This window comes from Chenopodium quinoa, unplaced genomic scaffold (genome assembly GCF_001683475.1).
Source record: "Chenopodium quinoa cultivar QQ74 unplaced genomic scaffold, ASM168347v1, whole genome shotgun sequence".
Lineage (NCBI taxonomy): Eukaryota > Viridiplantae > Streptophyta > Magnoliopsida > Caryophyllales > Amaranthaceae > Chenopodium > Chenopodium quinoa.
The window spans coordinates 3604913-3620463 of NW_018744662.1; the positions used below are offsets into that span (position 1 = coordinate 3604913).

Genomic DNA, 15551 nt, shown 5'->3' on the forward strand with positions numbered 1-15551 from the left:
CATTTATTATAAAAATTGGAAAAAGGAGTCCAAATCACAGTGCCAATATTTTATTATTACTTTTTACAAAAGTGGCATGATATTAACAACATGCGTTTATAACAGATATCAATGGGTTGTGCCTCTATGTGAAGTATATATCTATTTCCTTTTGCTGACCAATGAGTGACCTTAAATTAATTTTATATTATAACATTTTGCTCCTATATAAACCTTCTTTTGACAAACATATTTTCCATCACCAACTACATACCATTAGCTTCAATTCATCTTTACTTTAAGAGAAAATTCTAGTCTTATCAAGAGTTAAAAGTCATTTATTCACACTAATTAAGTTAGCAAAAATGAATGTTTCAAAGGCATTTCAGTCATCAAGGAGCATGTAGAGTATGCTCGGAGATCACTTACTCCGAAATGGTTTGCCAAGAATAACTTATGATCGAACAAGAAAAACATCATCGATCAAATTATTGCCTGGACCTTCTTCTGATGGCCAAGTGGATGGGGCTTTGATCACTTCTGTCAAGATAATCTCCAACTCTCAATCTTCTCATTCATCAACAATCAAATATTTATACACATATATTAGAAACCTAATTATCATAGGAATCTAATTAATCTTATCTTAGGAAATATTATCCTACCTAAAGATAACACAAGATAATCACAATGATATAACAAATATATTCCCTAAGATATACTAAGATATACTATCTCATCTTAACATCCCCCCTCAAGTTGGAGCATGTAGATCTCGAATGCCCAACTTGGAAAGTAACGTCTCAAACTGAGCCTTCCCCAAGGCTTTGGTAAAAATGTCTGCAAGCTGCTCCTTCGTGGGTTGAAATAAGTCCCTCATGAATCGCATCTCTTACAAAATGCAAATCAATTTCAATATGTTTCGTTCTTTCATGAAATACCGGATTTTTAGTAATGTACAAAGCTGACTGGATATCACAAAATAACTTCATGCCCTGCGGATGTTGTACACCCAAAGCTCTTAGTAGTTGTTTCAACCACTTTAATTCACATGTTGCAGCCGCCATTGACCTGTATTCCGCATCTGCAGATGATGTAGCAACCGTGGGTTGTTTCTTGGTCCTCCAAGATACTGGGGAAAAACCAAGCAACACAAACCAACCTGTCAAAGACCTCCTAGACAATGGGCAACTAGCCCAATCAGAGTCACACTAACCCTCAAGTTGCAATTCACTATCCGAGCGAAGAAGTATTCCTTGCCCTGGATGTTTCTTCAAATAACGCACCACTCTAAGTGCGGCCTCCCAATGTGCTTTCTTCGGATTCTGCATAAACTGTGATAAAATATGAACAAAATATGCAAGATCCGGCCTAGTTACACATTAATAAATTAGACAGCCGACAAGTCGTCTATATTTCTCCACATCCTCCAATACTCTGCCTTCCGCAAGAGCTAATTTATGATTTTGTTCCATCGGGAAATCTGCAGGCTTAGCTCCCAATAATCCAGTTTCAGAAATAATATCCAACGAATATTTTCGTTGACAAATATAAATTCCCTGCTTACTTCTTGCAACCTCGAGCCCTAGGAAGTATTTTAATACTCCCAAGTCCTTCATCTTAAAACAATCTCCCAAGTATGCCTCAAATTTTGATAAGGCTACTTTATTGTTCCTTGCAACAATCAAATCATCAACATATATCAGCACATTCAACTGCAATGTTCCTTTGGTCAATGTGAACAAAGAATAATCCGAGTAGGATTGTTTAAATCCATATTTCTTCAATGCTGCAGTTAATTTTGCAAACCAACATCTAGGAGCTTGTTTCAAACCATACAATGATTTTTTCATCCTGCACACATAATCAGAGTTATTTTTATTGAAACCTGGAGGAATTTTCATGTAAATTTCCTCCTCCAAGTATCCATGTAAAAATGCATTGTGCACATCCTTCTGATGTACTTCCCAATTCTTCACTTCTGCTACTGCTAGGAATGTCCGAACTGTAGTTATCTTTGCAACTGGCGCAAATGTCTCATTGTAATCAAGGTTTTCCACCTGATGATTGCCTAATATTACCAATCGTGCTTTCAATCTCAACAAGTTCCTGTGCTCATCACGTTTTTCTGTATACACCCACTTACTTCCCAAGGCTTTCTTCCCTGGTGGAAGTTTATGAAGTACCCAAGTACCTTGTTCTTCTAAAGCTCTTATCTCTGTAGCCATTGCATCTCGCCAACCTTCATGTTTCACTGCCTCTTTGAAAGATCTAGGCTCATTCCCTGCCGTTATAGCTGCAATATACTTTTTATGTTTCTCAGAAAAACGTGAACAATTAACAAAATATGTGAGAGGATACGGAGTACCTGAGGAGGATGATAATGTAGATGATGTGCGTGATGATGAGCTGTATTTCCGTATAGTATGCGTCACAAAATCTCATTTTTTGTCTTTTACCTTTCCCGAACCCATCTGCTTCTCCCTCATTCTCACACCTGGTCTGCTGAGTTGCGGCACTCCCCCCTGCATCCTCTAACACTGCTGCGCCAGGCTGGGAAGTGCGCTGCTGCTGTTGTTCTTCTCGGCGCCCAGCACCGTGTTTAGGGGGCTGCTGCTGTTCAGCTCGGCACCCAGCATCCACCTGGTCCTCAGCGTGGTGGTCAGGGACAGCCTCGATGTGGGGCTGCAAAGCATCCCACTCCTCATCTTCGCCCCCAATAACCTCACTCAATCCCTGTATACTCAGGTCCTCTGTCAAGGCTTCCTTAGATGCCTCATCAAACGGGAAAGTAGTCTCAAACGGGAAATTAGTCAAGTAGGCACAATATGATGCAATGAGTTCGCAACCTAACCATGGCTCTAGTTCTCTAAAGTTCGGGATATGGTTTAGTCCAATAGGGTCCATGGTTAATTGTTCAGATGCACCGCGTAGAAGCCTAACCGTGAAGGGTTAACGCGTGTGGATAGAACACCGCGAGTTTCTTTTAGAAAAAACTCACTTCTATGGTTTGGTGAATTCAACATCTCAGATGTACCCTTTGTTGCCAAGAGCGTTCAATCGGATAGATAGAGCATGAATTCCCAGAGGGTTATGTCCATATGTAGAACACATATGGGTTTTAGAAAAGTGAGAAAAAATTCAATCAGGAAGTAGGATCGAGCAAACAATACGAAAAACCGGTTGAAATTAGAACGCATATTTCTGGCTCGGTATTGGGGGAAATTGGCGCCAGCAAACAGAGACTGGCGCCAACTTTTAGCTGTAGCGCCTGGCGCCAATACTGGCGTCTGGCGCTACGGCAAAAAGTGTGGCGCCAAGCTCTGGCCCCTGACGCTATTTCCCACATGCCTCAGCAGCTTTCTGTGCTCAATAAAATCATCCAGTTTCGCGCGGCGTTATTTTAGTCCTAGTCGTGAAAGACATTTCTCAAATTTCCTACGTGTAAAATCCTATGTTTTTTACTCATTACGGATGGTCTTTCCAATGAGAACCTTTTTATGCATATGACAAAAATGTTAATCAAAATTACACACATTAAATACTTAGAACTTTTCGAGTCTCATCCACTCATTCTAAATCATTGCCGAAACAAATTCAGGAATTAAAGTAGAAATCCTCCCCAGTGGAGTCGCCAAAAACTGTAGGGAATAATTTCAAGCCTTTAAAATCCCACTAGCTTGAACCCCACTGTGATCATACACTAAAGTACGGTGGCGTCCAAAAGGGAAGAAGATAGAGCAAAAGAGTCGCCAACAAGTTTTTAAGGAACTTGTAAACCGTTCATAGGATGAAGGTTACACCCCTTAACGATCCAAGAGATCGTCAACTCCATAAGGTCATGAACCAAAATAGGGTTCGGGGATGATGGTACAAATCCAACCTAAAAGAGATTGAACCTGCCCTAATAATAGGCCTCTACTTTATTCTGATCGTATTCATGTGCGCTTTCTGACTAACATGCAATCAATAGGATTAACCCTAAACCTGTTTAATCTATGTTGGTTGAATATAATTCACAAATAAACTATTATTGGCGATCACTTGAAATTATAATCACAATTAACCTAACAAGATTATTAATTATCTTATTAAGCGTGATTGCAAGTACCAATTCCCTTTAAACAAACATAAAAGGTGATCAAGCAATAACAATATAAAATAATATGCATATCAAGCAACATAATAAATAATCATAATAATTATAATCATAAATATTAGAAAGAACATAGGAAGCATCATATTCTTAATCATGCTTAATATTAAAAACACCCTATACATGATACTAGGAATATCATAATAATAATATAAACATGATGGCTACATCATAAAATCAATTAAAATCAATAAAGTACTTACTTGGATGCCTCGTACCTCTTTCTAATTACAAAATACACACGTTAGTAACTTCAAGGAAATTAATGAACAAAGCAATTAAATTAAATAATAGAGATTTGGGACCAAACCCTCAGAAATTAAAACCTTTCACGTCTAGGGCGAAGGCAACTTCGAATATGGCTAGGTGTATCAAGATCTTACGAATGCGGAATTTTGTGTTTGAGAAAAGGCTAGTTAGAAAAAGAGAGAGAGAGAGAATAATCAAGAAAATCTTGATGAGAGTTGATTAAAAGCCTTGATGAATGAAGGGAATTGATGAGAATTGATTAATAGATGTAGATGATGAAGATAGTTGGTGAATTCGTCCATGAAAACGGAGTTTTGATACGATATTTATAGAGAAAAACAACCAAAAAAAGATAATTTATCAAAATAGAGTCTGAAGATCGCAAAACCAACTTGGCGCCAGCCCAGGGTCATTGGCGCCAGGACCAGTGGCTAGCGCCAGGCGTCAATGGCTGGCGTCTGGCGCCAATCCTGATTCCAGGCGCCAAGGCCTGGGGTTGGACGCCAAATTGGATTTCAACGCGTTTTCGAAAATCCGATAAATTTCCCGTGCTGGAAGATAAAATAATATAATTTCAGTCGAAAATGCTATTTGATCTAATTAAAACTCTGAAGAATCCTAATTGAATTAAGGATGATAAAACCTTCTAGAATGTTCTAGAAGACCAAAACCATTCCTAATTACATTAGGAATGATAAATCATATTAGGCCCTCCCCTAGATCATTGGGCCGTACTTAAAACTCAAACCGGGCCTAGTTTAGTAAATTGGCCATAAATTCCTCAATATTCATCGGAATTGGGCCTATAATATATCGTTAGAAAGGTCTTTGCAAGCCCCATCCAACTACACCTCTATTGGACCCATATCATGGACCAACCAAACTGGATTGGCTGTTTTCCTTAAAATAAAGTTTTCAAAAACAGAGAGAAGAGAAAAGGAAAGAAATAAAACTTTCTGCAACACTAGACCTTTCCACACTTTCGTTTCATTCGATTATGATTCGACGTGAAAGGCACTCATCACTGGGTTTGTTTTTGGGGAGACACAAATGGGTGTCTACAGAAGCCCCCACTTTGACTGAGTTTGGAGAAACGCAAGTTTCGAAAACAAAAGTCAAAGTATCGATAGGGACGGAGAATGATTCAGAACGTTCTGCGATTCTAAATCAATCTTATAACGCCGATACCTGCAAAACTAGCATTAGTTAAACAGATAACAGAGTTAAGAAACGCGTATCTTGCACCGTCGAGCACACGTCTCTGAAAGTAACCGATTTGTTGTTGTATTGACGACCTTCTACAAGCTAGAGAATGCCATCTCGCCTGAAAACCGCTACGCCTTGTAACTGCTTCCAATTAGAAGATTGCTTCGCCTGAAACTACCTTCTTCGCTGTGATAATATTCCACGTCCAAGGGAATATCATCGAAAATTATTTCTCTTAAAACAATCCTCAGTTTTTTTTTATGACAACCCTCCACAATCTAGGGAACGCCATCTTGCTGTTTGTTTTGACGATCTTCCACAATCTAGGGAACGCCGTCGATCAATGTTGCTACATCTTGAGCCTTTTCTTGAATCATAGTGACAACCTTTCCAATCATAGCAAAAGTCGTCGAAGACTGCCCATCTCGTTTTATCTTCTCAAATCTCGGGTGACAACCTCCACAATCTTAGCGAATGCCGTCGAAGACCGCCCATCTCGTGCTATCTTCTCAAATCTTTGGTGACAACTTCCACAATCTTAGCGAATGCCGTCGAAGACTGCCCATCTCGTGCTATCTTCTCAAATCTTTGGTGACAACCTCCACAATCTTAGCGAATGCCGTCGAAGACCGCCCATCTCGTGCTATCTTCTCAAATCTTGGGTGAAAACCTCCACAATCTTAGCGAATGCCGTCGAAGACCGCCCATCTCGTGCTATCTTCTCAAATCTTTGATGCGATAATTTCCCAAAGGAAAATACCGAAGATCCATGCATGTCGATCCTTAAAAGTTCGCCTGAACTTTGCTTGTGCTATGCCTGTATGTCGGCGCTCTTTGCTCTTGAACCTGTATGTCGGTGCTTTTTGCTAATGAGCCAATGCTTAAGCGCTTTAAGCTAAGTGAGACGATCTTTTCATCAGGTCGATCACTTTATGTAATCAAGCCGATTACTTAATCATGTCAAATTGCTAAGAGGGGCTAACTGGCATACCAAGGAACCCAAAATATATTGCAGAAGGCTAGCACAACCCCAACAGGTGGCTGGCTGCTTTGGCGTCGCTGAAAATCAATCAGCGCCAAACATATGGCATTAGCGCCAGGCGCTGGAATTGGCGTCTGGCGCCAAGCACAGAAAGTGACGCCAATGCCTAGGGACTGGCGCCAGCACGGATTCTCCTTTAAATTTAATTTTCCGTTTTATTTCTTGCTCTGTTCGTCACGAACGCTGCGATAGGGTCTTCCCTGTTCTGCTGCACCTGTGTTTATTTTGACTATAGAACTTTGCTAATCTCTTTAATCATCTTAGGGTTGACCTAAAGCTTAACATTGCTTGACTCATTGACTTGACACGACTCAAGGTATAAGCTTGACTCGATATGATTGACTGACTCGAGGTTGACTCGACTCGAAGTGTAATGACACATGTGTTAGACTCAAATCAAAATGATATGACACGACATGACTCAATGTGTACATGACTCGTGTGTGCATTGTAATGTGATCGTACGACTCGAAAAAAGCAAAAAAGCAAAAATTTTCCGTCAATTGTGGAGGGTACCGACTTTCTCCCGAAAAAGAAAGACGTGAAAAAGAAAAATCAAAAGTTTGAAGATGCATGTTGAATGAGCTTAGTCAAATGTTGTTTGATACTATCTCTCAAGGTTCAAGGATTAATTCATCCTAGGCTATCTCAACTGTTGACTCCATGATGAAAGCATTTGGGCAACTTAGGCACGGAGGCTAAGCACTTCATACTTCTATGTAATGACAATTATGATTGATTCTGACGAAGCATGCTTCAGCGTTAAGATTTCATGACAATGGGTTCCTAAGGGAAATATATTTGGTCATGTATGTGTGCAGTGTGTGATAGTGACACTAAAGCTAGGCCGTAAGAGCTAAGTGTGTGGAAATATATTATTTATTAAAAGAGTCAAATGGTGGTGACTCTTAGGCTAGGTAATCTAATGATGTAGGGATCAAGCCCCCAAGTCTAGCTCTAAGTGAAAAGGGATGAGCATTGGAGATCCCTTGATATGATCATGGTGTAAGTGTGTGTGAATGTGAATATGAATGCATTTTTATTACGGCCGCACCTCGATGTGAGGTTGCCTACATATCCGTTAGGAATCAGGCTGAACGTAGCTCTAGCCAAACCTCGCACAAGTGTGTATACCTCAAAAAGGTCTTTTTAAGGGTTGTAACGTGGTTAGGATAAAGGATTGAAGAAGAAGGGGATAAAGGCTCAAGACCCTAGATAAGCCCCCAAGGTGTGCAACCTTGCTTTTGAATCTTTGTATTTATGCTTGAGGTTTTCTACTCTTTTTTTAGCTCTTTCTGCTTTAGCATTTATTTTATTTTAATAAGTGTGAGAAATCTCGATCATGCGGTCTATCACTCACTTGGCATTCATGTTTCTCAGGCACGATACCGAGCACTCGATAAGAGACGCAATCTGAGACATGTTCTTATCGAAGATACTTTCATATCAAAGAAATTGGAACACTTTCCCTTTTGTACACTTTTATTTATATTTGCTTTTATTTTTGCTATTGCTTTTTTTTGAATTTGCTCAAGCTTTCTTTAGAATTGCATAAGTTGCACGCCATCCCATCCCAAGGTTAGGTAGATGTAGGTTGAAAAAAGAAGGGTCTATCGTTAGACGAGGCTCAAAGTGGTTTATGAAGAAAGGATTGTAAATTGAAAGGCGAAAGGAGATATGATGTGGCTACAAGGGGTACCTCAAATCCTTGGTATACCTTGTGCTTAGCTCGACATGGATTTTTTTTTTTTTTTTTTTTGTGCAATGTAATGAAATGATCATATACAAGGAATTAAATGCTCATTTTATTAAGGGAAAAAGGAAAAATCTACAAAATTAATCTAAAGGAAAAGAAAAGGTGCCTATGCTAGACTTATTGGGGAAAGAAAAGATGAAAAAGAAATAGAAAAGAGGCCATGAAATCTTGTCGTTGAAGCTCGCCTCTTGTCTTGTGTTGTTTGCTTTATCATCACTCGCTCTTCTTGTTAACTGGAGGCATGGGAAGCTTGTTATTATCAATCAAATGTTGGATAGCCTCCTTTAGCTTCCAACAGCTCTCAGTAGTATGACCCCTACCTTGATGGTACTTGCAGTGTTTGTCTGGATTCCAACTAGGCAATCTCTTTTCAGGTGCGGGATCTTGAATAGGTCCAATGGGAGTAATGAGTCCTTTGGCATGGAGTTGATCGAAGGAAGTATCGTAGCTCATCCCAATGGGGGTGAAGTCTTTCCTTAGTTGCTTCTTAGATCTTTGGTTATCTATGGCTAAAACTTCACTGAGATCAAAGGTACTAACAGTGTTACTAGAGCGGGCGTTTTCGGAAGAAGAAGGATTGTCGCTCTTCTTTCCTTTCCAGCCACCGTGGTTGCTATTGTTAGTAGCTTTTTGCTTTGCGAGGTCATCTTCGATCTCGATACCTATGTCATAGACGGCCTTGAAAGTATTCAAGTTGTGTTGATATTTTAAGTGCTTTGAATACTTTTCTTGGAGATTCTTGATAAACATCCTCACGGATTCCTTTTCGGTGGGAACTTCAATCATCTTAGCGGAAGTTTCCCTCCACTTATTAAAGAAAGAAGTAAAGCCTTCATTTTCTTTTTGTCTTAGCATCTCAAGTTGTCTATGATCGGTTTCAACTTGGATATTTCACTTGTACCTATCAACGAAAGCATTCACTATTGATTCCCAGGTAGAGGTTTTCTCCTTGTCAAGGGAGAAGAACCATTGTTGGCAAACGGTTTCAAGAGATAGTGGGAACAGAGAGGGAAAAACCTTCTTATCGATACCCTTAATGGTCAATATAGTTTCAAAAGCTCTTAGATGGAAGTAAGGGTTATCTGTTGCCTTGAATTTGGGGATGTCAGTGGCGTTGAACTTATGCGGAAGAAGTTCTTTGTCCACCGAGACCCCTTGTGATATAAGCTCTTGAAACTTGTAATCGCTAGACAACTTGCTTAGGCTCTCTTGCATGAGGTCCATCTGTTGTTGCTTCACGGGATCATCGACCTTAAGTGTGAGTAGCTTCAGTGTTTCAGTCATGGTAACCAATTGGTTCCTAAGCTCATTGACTTCTTCTTGAGTTGCCATTATCTTCTTAGCCTTCCTCTTTTGACGAATCGTTTTATCAAAAAGCGAAACTTGAATAAAGAGGTTGTCCTTGATTAATCGCCCTTCTCTCCTCGACCAAGTACTGTGGAAAAGGAATTTGGGGATGCTTATTGTTAATTATTTGACTCAAACTTTATTTAACATGCAATGGGTGGAGGAGGTGAAGAAAGATGGAAGAATGTGAAGAAAGATTTAGATGGAGGGATATGAAGGATTAGGAGTAGAATGTACCCCAACTCAAATGACGGAAAAGACCGACTCATGCATGAACCTAAGACATGGCCATGGTGGTGTGTACTCAAAGTGTGTGCTAAGACTAGTGAGTGTAGGTGACATGTTAAGACTCGTGTCATGACCATGTGACTAGACTATATGACCAAGACTCGATTAATGACCTGACAAGGTGTTATTGACATCGGGAATTGACCGAATTAATTAGCAAACTGGTTAATTAGACCCTAGGTGTTGACTCGACCAATAATCCAAACTGTCGGCCAAGCGACAAGACTGGCGTCACAATATGGTGGTTGGCGCCAGACTTTTTAGTAAATGTCTGGCGCTACACACCATATAGCGGCGCTACAGCCCAGATTTTGGCACCAACATTAGAGCCTCGGTCTGGGACTGTTTTTGATATTATTAGTCAACTTGGGTATGCCTAAAGTCGTACTAGGTCAATTCCGATTAAAAGAAGAAAAATTCAGGAATTCAGGAATTAAAGTAGAAATCCTCCCCAGTGGAGTCGCCAAAAACTGTAGGGAATAATTTCAAGCCTTTAAAATCCCACTAGCTTGAACCCCACTGTGATCATACACTAAAGTACGGTGGCGTCCAAAAGGGAAGAAGATAGAGCAAAAGAGTCGCCAACAAGTTTTTAAGGAACTTGTAAACCGTTCATAGGATGAAGGTTACACCCCTTAACGATCCAAGAGATCGTCAACTCCATAAGGTAATGAACCAAAATAGGGTTCGGGGATGATGGTACAAATCCAACCTAAAAGAGATTGAACCTGCCCTAATAATAGGCCTCTACTTTATTCTGATCGTATTCATGTGCGCTTTCTGACTAACATGCAATCAATAGGATTAACCCTAAACATGTTTAAGCTATGTTGGTTGAATATAATGCACAAATAAACTATTATTGGCGATCACTTGAAAATATAATCACAATTAACCTAACAAGATTATTAATTATCATATTAAGCGTTCAAGGAAAATAATGAACAAAGCAATTAAATTAAATAATAGAGATTTGGGACCAAACCCTCAGAAATTAAAACCTTTCACGTTTAGGGCGAAGGCAACTTCGAATATGGCTAGGTGTATCAAGATCTTGCGAATGCGGAATTTTTTGTTTGAGAAAAGGCTAGTTAGAAAAAGAGAGAGAGAGAGAGAATAATCAAGAAAATCTTGATGAGAGTTGATTAAAAGCCTTGATGAATGAAGGGAATTGATGAGAATTGATTAATAGATGTTGATGATGAAGATAGTTGGTGAATTCGTCCATGCAAACGGAGTTTTGATACGATATTTATAGAGAAAAACATCCCAAAAAAGATAATTTATCAAAATAGAGTCTGAAGATCGCAAAACCAACTTGGCGCCAGCCCTGGCTCATTGGCGCCATGACCAGTGGCTAGCGCCAGGCGCCAATGGCTGGCGTCTGGCGCCAATCCTGATTCCAAGCGCCAAGGCCTGGGGTTGGACGCCAAATTGGATTTCAACGCGTTTTCGAAAATCCGATAAATTTCCCGTACTGGAAGATAAAATAATATAATTTCAGTCGAAAATGCTATTTGATCTAATTAAAACTCTGAAGAATCCTAATTGAATTAAGGATGATAAAACCTTCTAGAATGTTCTAGAAGACCAAAACCATTCCTAATTACATTAGGAATGATAAATCATATTAGGCCCTCCCCTAGATCATTGGGCCGTACTTAAAACTCAAACCGGGCCCAGTTTAGTAAATTGGCCATAAATTCCTCAATATTCATCGGAATTGGGCTTATAATATATCGTTGGAAAGGTCTTTGCAAGCCCCATCCAACTACACCACTATTGGACCCATATTATGGACCAACCAAACTGGATTGGCTGTTTTCCTTAAAATAAAGTTTTCAAAAACAAAGAGAAGAGAAAAGGAAAGAAATAAAACTTTCCGCAACACTAGACCTTTCCACACTTTCGTTTCATTCGATTATGATTCGACGTGAAGGGCACTCATCACTGGGTTTGGTTTTGGGGAGACACAAATGGGTGTCTACAGTAACACAAACACCCAAAAACACGAATGGACTCATACGACGGTGATTTATTAAATAATATTTCAAAAGGAGTTTTATTGCCAAGTAATGGGGTTGGAGTTCTATTAATGAGATGACATGCTGTTAAAACACACTCTCCCCAATATTTTATAGGTAAATTCCCTTGAAACCTTAATGCCCGTGCTACATTTAATATATGTTGATGCTTTCTCTCTACTCGTCCGTTTTGTTGTGGTGTACCTACACAAGATGTTTCGAAAATCATGCCATTATTATTAACATATTCTTTCAAGGAATTAAATTCCGTTCCATTATCACTCCTAACAATTTTAATAACATGATCAAATTGTCGTTTCACCATAGCCACAAAATTCTAAAACATCAATTCAACATCGGTTTTATTTTGTAACAAATAAATCCAAACACCTCTTGAAAAATCATCAACTATTGTCAAAAAATAACGAGCACCACATGAAGATGGTATTTTATATGGACCCCACAAATCTATATGCACAAGTTCAAATATACAACCTGCTTTATTCTCACTTACTGGAAAACTAGACCTAGTTTGTTTTGCCCGAGGACACACATCACAAACTTTATTTTCTCTGCTATAATTACTACTAATATGCGGAATTAATTTTAATACTGACTCTGAAGGGTGCCCCATCCGTTGATGCCATAAGTCGAACGGAGAATCTCCATCCACCGCTAGAACCTTCACTTCAGGAACACCTCGAAAGAAATACAATCCATCTTCACGTTCACCCACACCAATCACCTTCCTCGTCTGCGGGTCCTGTATAACACATATTTTATTAGTAAATTGCAAAATACAATTTGATTCATCGCTTAATTGAATCACTGAAATTAAATTGCAAGTCAATTGAGGTACATAAAGCACATTATCAAGCTGTAATCCTCCCGGCAATATCACTGTTCCCAATTGATCCGCATTAGCCGACTTGCCGTCTGGCAAGCCTACGGGACAATTTTGGATTTTCTTCACATTTTTGAGCAATTTAAAATCACTTGTAACATGATTTGATGCTCCCGTATCCACAATCCAAGGTATTAAATTTGTCTTACCATGCAACTGACGATTTTTGGGATTTAGAATGTCGATAATCTGCTGCACCTGGGCTGCACTCACGCCAACTAGGCTGGCTGCTGCATCATCAGTAGAAGAGGAAGCCTTCGATTGTGACTGTGGGGAGCCAGCCACTTTATTCGCCCTCACCGGTTGTTGCTGGGTTGTGTGTGCTGCCCAAGCATTGCTGCTATTGCTACGTGACCCACGACCAGCCCCACGACCACCACTGCCTCGTCCCCTTCCTCTACCACCACGGCCACGCTCTCCCCACCACTCGGGGTAGCCTATAATTTGAAAACAACCACTCTCATCATGACCCACTCTATTACAATGGGTACAAAACTTATCACTGTTATCTTCATATTTTTGCTTGGCTTTTAAATCAACCTTGAAAGCTACTGTCGTCTCCACCTTCGCACTCCCTTCACGTAGGCGTTCCGCCATTGCTATATTTTGATAAGCTATATCCACAGTAGGAAGAGGAGTTTGCGCAAGGAGTTGAGATCGTATCGCGGCATAGTGGACGTCCAAGCCTATTAAAAAATAGTGCAAAAAATCTTCTTCTCGAATATGGTCGACCTGTGTAACAATATTACACTCACACTTTCCACAACTACACTTAGGAACCCGTACATATAGCAAGAGTTCCTTCCAGATTTTCGAAAGCCGACCAAAATAATCAACTATAGATTCCGTAGTGGCATGTTGGCACGCACCAAGAGCTGTCTTTAATTGACATACTCGCGTCCCACTCACCACACAGAACCGGTTCTTAAGGTTCAACCATAACACACTTGCATCATCATAGTCGCCAATTGTTGCTCGTACTTTCGGATCAAGCGTGTTAGTAATCCACGAAACTAAGATGGACTGCACCGCAATCCTGTCCTCCATCTTCTTTTCATCCATCTTCGGTATGGCAATAGTTCCATCCACAAAGCCAAACTTACGCTTAGCCATTAAAGATCTTCGCATAGCTTGAGCCCATTCATCATAATTTTCACCACGCAATTGTATAGGCGTAATGATATTACCCGGACCATCACTCGATCCTAGATAATACGTCAAGTCTACAGTTTTTTCACCCATCTTCGTTCTTCTTAATTTGTGTTTGAATTATTTAGTTTGTGTTTAGAATTTCTGAATTATCTCACGGCAAAAAAAAAAAAAAAAAATTTGAAGTCTTGCCTTGGCTCATGATACCATGTCAAGATAATCTCCAAATCTCAATCTTCTCATTCATCAACAATCAAATATTTATACACATATATTAGAAACCTAATTATCATAGGAATCTAATTAGTCTTATCTTAGGAAATATTATCCTACCTAAAGATAACACAAGATAATCACAATGATATAACAAATATATTCCCTAAGATATACTAAGATATACTATCTTATCATAACAACTTCCAAACAACGCAATAAAGGGCGATCAGTCTTTACCACGATGAACAAACTTGGTACGTACAACCAACCTTCAATTTATATATGTGTAATAATACTATATTTGGTAGTTTCCTATATAATTTATACTTATCATTAATTATGTACAATATTAATTTTCGTCGTTTATTTTACTTAATGCAGTGAAAGGAAAATTGAGCTTGGTAGGAGGGTTGACAAAGTGTTTAGACGAGTATTTAGTGTACGAGAAGGAGAGCAATTGCTAAGGACTTCTCGTTGCAGCTTGTATACCGCGGCCGGTCCCATAGTAGGCCGCCTATTCATCTCTTCGGAAAAACTTGCCTTCTGCAGCGAAAAGACCATCGCGAAAGTCTCCTCCCTTGCCAGAGAACCCCTTAGGTTCCACTACAAGGTAATACCACCCTTAATTAAATTAATGCCCTTGCTCAAGCCTAAATTATTTATACGTACGTTTGTACATGTTTGGTATCGAATGAATCAAATTTTAACGCGAATGAAACTGTGTTCGTGCAGGTTGTTATCCCGTTAAGGAAGATCAACAAAATCAATCAAAGCGAGAACTTGAAAAAGCCATCACATAAGTATCTAAAAATAGTAACCGCGGATGAGTTTGAGTTTTGGTTCATGAGATTCCGATCATACAACAAAACTTTGAAATTCTTACAACAAGCAGTCTCCCAAAGCTTAATCTGTTGACTTGTGAAGAAGAATTTTATTAATTAAGGAAGATTTATATCTAGTTGTAATGTACATATATAACTCTGTAAATACTAGTAGTAGCTAGAGTATATGCACTTGTTTGTCTAGGATTGATAGTAGCGGAACTTGTACATAGTGATTTGTTTGAGACCATCCAATTCAAATTTTATATTATTATGTATAACTATTCAAATTCTAACACAAGTTGATTGCTATGATTCAAATTTCAATTAGGTGAAATATATAATTACATTGATAACAAATACCTAGATCATATAAACAGATTTTGCGATCAACTAATGCAACGTTTTTGATAC

General features: G+C 39.2%; 1 pseudogene; it reads left to right on the top strand.

Annotated features, from left to right (window-relative positions):
• The first annotated feature begins 344 nt into the window (after nucleotides 1-344).
• On the top strand, nucleotides 345-15312 carry LOC110701855 (annotated as a pseudogene).
• The last annotated feature ends 239 nt before the right edge of the window (nucleotides 15313-15551 follow it).